Source organism: Lemur catta, chromosome 12, assembly GCF_020740605.2.
Source record: "Lemur catta isolate mLemCat1 chromosome 12, mLemCat1.pri, whole genome shotgun sequence".
In the NCBI taxonomy this organism is placed as follows: domain Eukaryota; kingdom Metazoa; phylum Chordata; class Mammalia; order Primates; family Lemuridae; genus Lemur; species Lemur catta.
This window is the reverse complement of record NC_059139.1, coordinates 9,013,197-9,025,459: the sequence shown is the minus strand read 5'-3', so window position 1 is coordinate 9,025,459 and position 12,263 is coordinate 9,013,197.

Sequence of the window (12,263 nt, the reverse complement as noted above, 5' to 3'; positions counted from 1 at the left end):
GGATTTTGGACTTCTCAGGCTCCAGAACTGAGAGAAATAAATTTCTGTTGTTTATAAGCCACCCCGGCTGTGGAAGTGTGTTACAGTGGGCTGAACGGACTGAGGGGCTAAAGGTGCCCATCCCTGGAAACAGATGGGAAAGTGACATGTGTCCATGTCCCTCCCACTGGCTTTTCCAGTTTACCGTGAATTGGGAGCTGTCGGAGGCAAGCAGAGGCTGAGAAGCTACCGTTCCCACAATGGTGCTAGAGCTGTTGATCTTTTCCCCTTACCTAGCGGTTCCTAGAGTGTCAGTTAAGGAGCTATCCTCTCGAGGCTGCTACATGCGTGACACTGTATAAGGAAACATTTCCAAGGTACCTGTGTATCCCGCCTTAGCTACAGAATTGCTGGGAGAATAGCCCCACCTTGTGGAGAAGTCCAAAAATATTTTCGTGACATACTCTTGAAGGTTAAGGAATCGAGGCAAAATAAATTGGGATGTTGATATTTTTACTCTTTGGAAAATACCTCGACGTTTTATATAATCAGACCAGAACATTTCATGTGAAATTTATAAATGTTATTTTTCCTAGGTGATGAAGTCACTTCATCAGGTGACCCGGACCGTGTGATTGCACTAGTACAGTAGCCCCCCTTGTCCTCAGGAAACACGTTCCAGCATCCCTGGTGGGTGCCTGAAACTGCAGCACTAGGACCAAACCCTACATGTACTGTTTTTTTCTATACATACGTACCTATAATAAGGCTTAATTTATAAATGAGGCACAGTAAGACATTAACAATAACTAATAATACAATGAAACAATTATAATAATACACTTTAATGAAAGTTATGTGAATGTGGTCTCTGTCTCTCTCTCAAGCTATCTTATTGTCCTGTACTCACACTTCTTATGATGACGATGTGAGATGCTAACCCAGAGGGCTACTGAATGACTAACGGGCAGGTGGTGTAGACAGCGTGGATATGCAGGACAAAGGGATAATTCATCTCCCAGGTGCGACAGAGTAGGACTGCACGAGATTTCATCACACTACTCAGAATGGCATGCAACTTAAAACTTATTAATTGTTCATTTCTAGAATTTCCCATTTAATATTTTTGGATCATGGTTGACTGCAGGTAACTGAGGCCATGAAAAACAAAACTTTAGATAAGGGGGACCTACTGTACCTTAAAAGAAAAAGCCCATATATCTTAGCCTTAATATCTTGCACAAAGAATTATTTTCATAATTCCCATGTACTCCCTTATAATAGTTTTAAGCAAATCTAGATCAGAGTGTGCTTGTGATTATCTTGGATTTCAATAAGGATTCCTGTAAGCGTGAAGAGGCTAATAAACCATCCAGGGATAGAGCATGCAACAGACCCGACTGAGGAGAGGGTTTTGTGTGGCATAATCAAAGTTTCTTCTCTTTTTCTAGCAGTTTAACAATGTTGCGAAATGCAACAGATGGATAAATTTTCTTTCTCCAGGTATGACAAATGTTAAGGAAGGGGCTAAAGTGGTATGTAGCATCACTTCCCAGAGGATCTTAAGCCATCTCTCTGCCTCCAAATATGCAAAAAGACCCTGAACAAGAGGCCCTGAGTTCTTGTCCTGCCTCCAACATTTGGGGGAAGTGATCAAACCTCTTACCAGTTTCCTAATCTGTCCTGAGAGGAAGTTGGAAAAAACGATCCTGTAAGAATCCGCTTTTCAGGTTCTAAGAGTGCAAGCAAGCTAGAGGCACTGCATGATGTAGGAGGAGAGGCGAGGGTGTTCTCTGCCCCCAGGATGCCACAGGTGTGTGTTGAGAGAGGTGGTGATGCATTGCGTGTAGGTGCTTCCTGCTCATGGACCTTAGCTGGGCCTTGCAGGACCTGATGGATGGTGTCTTGTTAATGAAGTAAACCTTAGTGGGCAGGTGCTGGGCACCTTAGTGGGCAAATGCCTGAAGCCTATCTGGGCCTGGGGAGCTGTGCTTGTCCACTATGGTGGACACTGTGGTTTCCTTAGGTTTCCTATAAGAAAGCCAGGAAAAGAGGGTTAGTAGCAGTGGGGCCACCTGGGTACCAATTCAGAGTTTCAGTCTCCCTGGGCACAAAGAGTGCTTTTGAGGCAGGAGGGAGGTCATAGAGGAGGATGGACAGACTTGCCAGGTGGTTTTGGGCCAGGGAAATCTCCCTGTCACCATCCCTGTTGAAGTTTACCTCCATTTAATGGAACAGGGACCTTAAAACCCATCAAATGCTATTCTATAATAGGTATTAATGAATACATGTTGTCAGCTTAACTAACAGACAGAGAAGGAGACTTTCTAAAAGGAATAGGTATTGCAATGGGAATACATGTGCCTTAGCAAACTATGTGTGTATTCAGGGAGGTAAAGGAAGACAAAGGTTTTTAAAGGAAAAGTGAAGAGGATTACGTAATTGTTTGGACATAATTATTCTTGGCTACAAAAATCAATAACAACAGTGGCGTCAGTTCAAAGTTGGACAGGTAGTTTCTGGGCAAATGTCTTTGCAGAAGTATTTTTTTGTATAACATTGAAATGGCTTTTGTGCAAAGATGTTTGATTTTGCAGTCTTTTTTTGACAGTTCTTGTTATCAGGCATTTGTGCATGAGATCCCTCCCTTCATGGTCTTCCCTGGCTTTATGCGTCAGGGTTTTTAAGACACATGACTCCCTTTTGATTCTGACAGCTTTCACATTTATCCCCTTTGCTTAAGATTTTCCTCTTCAAAGCATCACTGATCAATCATTCTGTAGTTAGGTTTTGATTGTCCGTTGGTGCCAGAATGAACTGGTTTTCTTATATTGTATATGGATCTTAACTTTTCCAGAGGAATTTATGCAGGTATGACATGTAGTATTGTAACAGTGAAAGGCAAGCTTCACATAACTAGTTCCATTTTGCTTCTGAACCCCTGCGGGTTCAAGTGACAATGACCTTCATCCTTCAAAGTTAAGTGACCGGGAACAAAGAAGTTTTACAACCTCCTTGGACCCTCCCTGATGCACAGATGTCTGCAGTCCTTGGTATCTCTTGCACCCCCACCTCTGTCTTCCCCCTTCCTGTGACATAAAAAGGAGCCTAAAGTTCATGCTAACTTAAGGTGGTTCTTTAGTCATCGTCTTTAGTCATCGTCTCTGTTTGCTGGCTTTCTAATTAAGAGTCACTTTCCTTACCCCAACACTTTGTCTCTAGACTTACTGTCTGTCCTTCTTGGATTTAGTTATAGCATATACCACAGACATATATAGAGCAATACAGCAGACATTTCCTTATTTTAACAATTGATCATATAGAGCAATTTTGTCACCTAGTATCTCATGACTGGGTGGAATTAAGGCAGAGAATGACCAAGTTATAACAGAGATGTTGCCAAAGTCACCCGCTAGGTGGACTAAAGGATCTCTTAGGCCAGGTTCTGTCAAGTTACCAGCAGAAGGTACTGATTGTGAGATTTCAATCACACCGTTATCCTGCCTACTGAAAAAGGTAGCATTAAGGGGGGTCAAAGTCTCATCATGGTATGGAGTCTTATTCTGACATCTCGAGAAAAGCTGTCCGCAGCATGAAGTCATCAGCTTGTCCTGGTTTGCAGTCTGAATGTCTCTGGTTACAGCATTGGGCGGTTCGGTAAACTCTGGATGTGGCCCATATATCAGGCATGAAACTTGTTCCTTAAGATTCATTTAGTTTCAGCTTATAGGGCTTCAGGAACAGAACAGGTCCCATTTTTAATAATTCCATGGAAGAAAGTTGGATTGAAGGAATCTAGAAGAATTCAGGATCTAGTCCAGTCTATAGGTAGATAACAAAGGCTCAAAAACAATACACAGGGCTGCAGTCTAATAACAGGTGTATTATAGCTTTTCTTTGAAAGATAACTTTTTCTCAACATTCCTATGTTGATCACATAGGAATCTCAGATTCTAAAATCTCTTGAGTAGGAAGCAAAACCAAAGTGGACTTTAGATTTTACCTACAGTTGTAAGACTCCTGTGCCTGCCAGGAAGTGACAGCTTTTACTCACTTACTGTAAGTCTGGGAACCCCTGACGTCAGGCATTGTACGTACATCTCATATATAATATTACAGTTAAAACCTTGGTAATATAACCAATGTTTCCAATTGTATCCTGTTATTAGGAGAGAGCAAATTTCTTTTGAACTTATGCAAATAACCATGTTGCCGTATGAATACTGACGGATTCTGAATTTTGGAGAGAACAAATAGGGAGAAAAAGCAAATGCTTCCACCTTTGTTCACAAAAGTATACTTTACCAAACTGCTGTAAGCTACAGATAGTTTAAGAGAGAAAACTTTCTTAAATCTGGAAAACAAAACATTTGCATAGAGAACCAACATTGTTTCAAATCATAAAATGTTACCTTCATCAGTTGCTTAATCTCATGTAATTAATTTCTGTTCTGCTTGATCTTGTTTACCAGTTTCATGAATTTATCAGTTTCTTCATTAGAGTTCTAAAAAGTTTTATTTAGTCCATTGATCTTAAAGTTACTAAAAACCTGTATTTAAGAGTACATGTTAGAGTCTTTCCATGAATCTGCTTGCAAATGCTTTTAGAGGAGAATCAAAACTATGGATAAAAGAGACTTAGAATAGTTATGGTTTGCTGGGCACGGTGGCTCTAATCCTGGCACTTTGGAAGGCTGAGGCAGGAGGATCACTTGAGGCCAAGAGTTTGAAAATAGCCATGGTTAAAAATGTGATGGAAATTTGTTATAATCAGCAGTTAATGGAAAGTTGGTTATTTCTGTGGCATACAACATCTTAACATAACTGAAATTATGACTGATAATATATTAGATTTCTATGAATTTATATAATTTTGGGGCATTTATATGAATAACATGCCCATAAATGTAAGAAGATCTAGCATCACTTGTATTTGACAATGTTCCCCATAAAATTTACCATATAAACCTAATCATTTAAAATGAGACACACATCCTTTGAGGCTCTCCAGGGACCTGACTGGAAAATTCCAAAGTTAATTCTAGGTCAAAAAGACTTAATTTAGAATTTTGATAGTGAGGAAGCTCATCAAGATGCGAAAAGGTTTAAAATACCTCATCAAAACAGGATCACCGGTCACTGTGAAATAATAGTCATTCATTTAACCAGGGTGATAATCAAAGACTTCAAAAGCAATGTTGAAAGTTACATAGATGTAAAAAGAAATCATTACCAAACCTAATAAAGACAACATAGGAAATTATCTTGATAAAATGGAAAATTTTTATTTCTTAGGCTAGTTACCAAAAAGGTAAGGGAAAACCTCCTTCAGTGTGATTGCTGCTTCTTATGGAAGCCTGTTTACAAAAACGAAGACAAAAGTTTCTAAAGGAAAGCAAGGAAGATTACATAATTGTTTTGAGATAATTATCCTGGGCTACAAAAATCAATAACAAAGGTGGCACCAGTCAGAAGGTGGACAGGCAGTTGCTGGGCAGATGTTCTTGCAGAAATATTTTTTTTGTGTGTGTAAGTTTGCAATGGCCTTTGTGTAAGGTTGTGTTTTTTTGCAGTCTTTTGTGATAGTTCTTATCAGGCATTCATGCATGAGAACCTTGGTTTATGGCATTCCTTGGCTCTGTTTGGCAGGGTTTTTAACATAAGTGACTCCATTTTCATTCTAACAACTTTTATAATGTATATCTATATATATCCGTATCTCACTGCTCTGTGCCAAGCATGCTCTAAAAGAAGATTAACTCTTTTGGGTATTATAATTAGCATCTTCCTCCTCTCCATTTTACAAATGAGGAAAGTGAAGCACAGAGAAGGTCCTTTGAGCCAAAGCAGGAGTGGAGGCAGCTCAGCCCCAGAGCCGTCGCTCTGAACCATACCATCTCCCGTGGGACCTGAATGTCTGGGTTTGACTTTATTAAATACGATATGGCAACCAACACCCTTGAAGAGTTGGTTGTTATATTAGTTTCCTATTGCTACTGTAACAGATTCCCAAATTTTGCTGACCTAGAACAACCCAAATCTATTCTCATGCAGTTTTGGAAGTCAGAAGTCCAAAATCAGTTTCACTGGGCTGAAATCAGGTGTTGGCAGGCATTCCTTCTGGAGCCTCCAGGGGAGAATGCATTTCCATTCCTTCTTCAGCTTCTAGAGTACATCTGAATTCCGTGGCTCCTGGCCTCTCCCTGGAATTGCTCCAACACTCCTGCTTTTATCACATTGACTTCCTCTGACTTGACTCTCCTGTTTCCCACTTACAGGGACCCTTGTGGTTACATTGGGCCCACCTGGGTGGTCCAGGATCATCTCCCCTCCCCGAATCTTTGACCTATACGTATTTGCTAAGTCCCTTTTGCCATGTAAGGGAATATATTCACAGTCTTCCAAGATTAGAACATGGACATTTTTGGGGGCTGAATAATAATTTTCAGGCCACCACAGTTGTTAGTGGAGATTTTGAATACATAAAATCTCAGTATTAGGAGGACTAGGAATTTTGGGGGTATATTTGTTTTTTATTCAGTAGGAACTGGGTGAACATCCAGCCCCATAAACAATGGGGCGGAGGACATACACAAATGAAAAAATATATTATGCTCATAGATCAGCAGAATCAACATTGTTAAAATGTCCATACTACCCAAAGTGATTTACAGATTCAATGCAATCCCCATTAAAATACCAGCATCATTTTTTTTGCAGATCTAGAAAAAATAATTCTACACTTCATATGGAACCAGAAAAGAGCTTGAGCTAAGGCATTTCTCATAGATTGGAAGAATATATGTTAATAGTGCTCAGATTATGGTGATATTTATTTTTCTAATGTTTCCCACAGTAAATGTGTGCTATTTTTAATAATAAAAACCATCAAAAACTGTTTTTAAAAATACTAGTATTAGCATTGTTTAAAAGAGGTTAAGGATCTTAAAGAAGAGAATGATATTATATTTTAAGTAAAAGAAAATGATCAAAACCAACTTGAAGTGAATGTACCTTGTAACTATCAATATTGGGATTACTATATGGGGGCATATTTGCATGTTCTTCTTTAGAGATTGATATCAAAATGTTTACCTCTTCAATGTGCCATCTTACGTGAAGTAAGATGTATTTTATTATTTATAACTTTTATTTATTTAGCTTGGTTCATATGATATAGATAGACAGTCTCTGAATTGGAAATTTTGAAAGGGAAACCATTGGAACATAAAGACAAGTTTCTTATGACTTAGAATTGTAAAAGAGAAAACTTTGCCTTCTCTTTCATTAAAGCACGCACTCATTCCCCCACTATTCTGTGTTCTTTGTAAATACGAGACAGTTAATATAAATTACTAATAGCCTTTGATGTACTCATGAGGCGCAGGTCTGTTTTCTATTTCCTTTGCCCTTCGGGCAATGGTTATGGGTGAGTTACACTTTCCGCCACTGGATGGCAGCTGACCTCCACTAGCAGTCAGCGGTTTCCAGACTCCCTAGAACAGACTGTGCGTCATTTCACTTACGGTGCTTGAACGGAGAAAAAGAAAAGAACTCAACATGTAGTATCTCTGGATTAATCTCGTTTTATTAACCTGCAAACATAAGATTTTATAGGGCATGAGATTGAAATGCTGTAAGTATCGTAAATGGAATTCTGAAGATTTCCTCTTAAAAAGAAAAGGAAAAAGCCGGATAAACCTAAGTCTGTTGATGGCAGTGCGGTGCTCTTTTCGTGTGTCTGTAGCTCTTTTATTAATGGTAGAACTCTAACAATTTGACATTCCCACACTACAAATAATAGTGAGACAACAATTCCCTGTAAGGAAAATATTTGCAAACCTTAGCTGATGGCTTCGAGCCATGGTAAGTTGATGCTCAAATATAGTGAAATTCACGCTTATGAATAATTCAGCTCACAAAATTCCAGTTTGCAATTCTATCTCATTTGATAATCACTCAATAAAATGATAATAAAAAAGAGCACCTGCTTGTATATTTCAATGCAAGAAAAAAATGTGGGAGTTGATCATGCTGTAAACCTCAGGCTTCAGTCCAGGCTGATAGCGGAAACTCGAAATGCAGAATAAGCCTTTTACATGCTTTATTTAACGAGGAGCACAAACAGGAAAAGTGACATTCATAGGAGGGGCTGCAATTTACCTTTACACTTATCAATGATTTCTTCTACCACACGCCCCCAAACAGCAGTCACTATCTATAGCAACAAATTAAAAAGGAAAAATGACAATAAAAAGAATGAAACAACAATGACATGAAAAAGGATACCCTCGGGGATAAAAAAATAGAGGTATTACTTAACGAAAAGAAATAGTTTTGGCTTATTACTAGACACACTGCAGGTGATTTAGTAAAATTACTATTCAATATATTTTTAACGAGCACCTATTATATGTCAGATGCTGTGCTAATCACAGTATTCAAAACCTGGTTTTAAAAAATATCCTAGCATAAATTATATTTCTAAAATGGAATTATTCAGTTTGAAAACTATTCGAATCAAGGAATGAACAATAGAATTTCATAGAAGAGAGCCTGAGATTCAGGAAGAACTCCACAGAGGAAGGGACATGGGAACAGATTCTTGACACATGAAAGGGACAGTGACCTGCACAGAAGGAGGGAAGTTTGTCTTAGACATTATGAAAGTGCATTTAGGAAGCAGCGTGTACCCACCACTGGCCAGAGTGGGTGACCGTGCGGTAGATCAGGATGAGGTTTGCAGGAAAGCGCAGGAGATTCTTAAAGTTTTTTCTTTCTTCATTTTTGCACACTCTTGGCAAGGATCAGGTCTTGCTTCTCTCTATATATTAGAATAAAATTTTAGTATTAAAAAAAGTTTTGAACTGATTTTAGAGTTGAATAGAACTAATTAGAGAAAAACTCTAAGTAGATTGCTTACCATTTTGAAAACTTTCTACAGGGTAAACTTCTGTGATTTAAAAGTGTTTTCCATTTCATTAATTTTTTTTTTTTAAAGAGAAATGTAATTCTCAAATGGGGATAGCAGTCTGGAGAAAAATTGCCTTCAGTGTAGTTCTTTTAGTCATAATTGCCTCACGTTTTCTCCTAGGAGACTGCTGTGTTCAGCTGTGTGTATTTTCTGGATTAGAAAAGCAATAGATTTTCTCCTATTGCTCTACATCACTCAATGAATTAACTCCTTCAATTTTTGTCTTTGCTTTGCTTTGTTTTTGTTATGTAATTACTCAGGCACATTCTGTTTTCTTCCTTTCGTTGTTTGGCAATGAAACCCACTCACAAAGCCGTGTTTTCTTGGTCTGCCTTCACCTTCATGTTGATTGTGTAAGCTCAATTTGTTTCAAAATGGTACTCAGAATGGCAAGAAAATTGGTGATAAGAGAGATAAGATTAGGTTGAGAGATGATGTCTTTTAGGCTTTAAGGTCAGAAAGGAGAGAGCCAGAAAGCAGATGGGGAGGCTAAGAGAGAATGAGGCAGAAAAGACCCACATATAGAAGGTGGAAGGGGGTACCAAGGAGACACTGTCTTCCTTCTAGAATTTTCTTTTGGAACAGATTGAAATGTTAACTCTCTATTTAGGGAAAGGTGGAGAAAGAAAGTGCAAAACCAGAGAGGAACTTCTTTCTCCTGGCCTAGGGGTGGGGAAACTTTTCATGTTGGAAGACCACATTAATTTAGCTGTAATCAAATAAGGCCACATTCAAGAAACTTTAATTAGATATATTTAAAAATGTACATTATTTTGTAAAAATCTAACTATTGTGTACTTAATAATTTCAAAAAACGAAAACTATTAATTTTAAAGTTAACTAACCTTTTAATTACTTTGTTGTGTCTGCATTTTGTTGGAAAGCATTTGAATATTTGGTTGCAGCATGGAGGTCTGCATTTGCAGTTGATCCTCTAGATGGGTGTCAGTCATTTCTGACCTTAAGGGTGTCTTGATTTGGGCTAGAGAGGAGAATGTAGATTAGCAGCGGTAAGTGGCTAAAAAGCAAGAAAACATTTTTTGGGCATGTAGCCGAAGGTGTGGATATTCTACTGCATTTTTCCATATTTTAACTGGATCTTTCTTAGCATCAAATAATGACTTTAAAATGTCATCTCCTCGGCCGGGCGCGGTGGCTCACGCCTGTAATCCTAGCACTCTGGGAGGCTGAGGCGGGTGGATCGCTTGAGGTCAGGAGTTCGAGACCAGCCTGAGCAAGAGTGAGACCCCGTCTCTACTAAAAATAGAAATAAATTATCTGGCCAACTAAAAATATATATAGAAAAAATTAGCCGGGTGGGAGGCTGAGGCAGTAGGATCGCTTAAGCCCAGGATGAGGTTGCTGTGAGCTAGGCTGATGCCACGGCACTCACTCTAGCCCGGGCAACAGAGCGAGACTCTGTCTCAAAAAAAAAAAAAAAAAAAAGTCATCTCCTGACAGCTCAATCAATTCCATCTGTAGTTCTTTAGGTGCCTTGGTAATATCAACTAGGTGAGGCTGAAATGCTAATTTGAGTGTGATGTCATGATTCCAAAGTCAGTGAACCTTTCATTGTATTCTCCGATTAATAGGTCTATAGCAGCTGTGTATTCTTCAAATGATTTGCATGTATCATCCTGCTCATCAATGACCTTTGCTAATTGGGGAAAATGTGCATCCAAAATTTCCTTTTGAGGAAGAAGTGTTTTGAAAAAAGGTAGCTTTTTTTTTTGAAATGCTTGGGTTATTTTTTTTTTTTGCTACATATCATATATAGACTTAGTTTTACCTTACAAAGAAATATTCAAGTGGTTTTGATTTGACATGATATCACACAGAAATGCTGCATTCCTATAGAAATCCTCTTTGAATAATTCACCTTGCTGATTCTGTTCTTCATAAAATTTAACTATCTGTTCTCACAGAGCTAAAATTTTGGCTAACACCTGTCCCTGCGATAGCCAACACACTTTAGAATGATATGGCAAATCCACACTGAATACCTCATTGTTCAACTTTAGCATGTTACGAAACTGACAATTCTGCCTTGCATGTGGACAAATATAGCTAACAACACTTAAAACTTGTTACAAAGTGTCACTTAAAATAGTAGCTTTAGTATAGAGATTTTGCTGATGCAAGATACAATGAAAAGAAATGAGAGCATCTGCATCTGTTAATACATTTTTTTGTCTGTAAAATAAACCCTTCATGTTTTCCTGTCATGGAAGGTGCGCTGTCTGTACATACACTCACTAAATTTACCAAATTCAGTCCAACTTCATGACATTTACCCTGAAAGTTGTTGAAGATATCGATTCCCTGTGGTCTGTTCTCAAGGGAGCCCGAAGTGAGCAACTCTTCATAGCAAAGAAAATCTTCTGTTATGACCCAAATGAAGTATGAAACCTTCACCAAGTCAGTAGTGTCAGTTGATTTATCCAAAGCAATTGAATAATATGTACTTTCCTTTTGGAGTATTGCATGAAATTGTTCTGTTAAGTTGAATGTTATTTCATGCTGCTGATCAGTTATGGTTCTCCTTGAAAAAGGCAGTTGTTTGTACTTTGAAATGTTTTCAGGGTCTACGCATCCCACAACTTTGACAATGCGTTCTTCCACAATTTCTACGTCACTGAATGGCTTCCTTTTTTTCCCTCAAGTATATAAGTTACTTTATAAGTTGCTTCAGTGGCATTATTTCCAGGTCTTATTGCTGCTTGAAAGAATTGTCTTTGCTTTTGCTTTTCATCTTTTAATTTCTGCAACGCAACCTTTCACACTCCTCCCTTTAAGTTAAAATATTTGTGATCTTTATGAGTGCAATAATGCTGATGAGCATCGAATTTCCTTAACGTTGATATTGCACTATCCAAAACAAGCAAACCATCTTATCTTTAGCAGAAACAAGATAATATTGCAATTCCCAGTCCTCCTTAAAAAAATCTGTTTTCTTCCTTCAGCGTTCTCTTGGTCTTCTTTGACATGATGGGCTGTTAAGCAGACAAGAATTAAAAAATACTGTCGAGCTGTGTAACAATTCAGAAATTCCACTTCAAACAGAAACACAGTGTATCATTGTCAAAAGCTGATAACAGACTGGCATAGCTGACCCCCATAAACTCTCGACAACCAGCCTCGTGCCATAGTGGTGACAGTCAGGTGGGGCCAGTTAGAACTAAATCATGAGCATAGCAGCCACCAATTTAGCCCTATGGCTTACTAATGTTCTAATTGTGCCAGTCAATCTGGGAGAATTATTTCATTGAAATTTATTTTATTCTATGGTATTTTAAATATGTTCATTTAA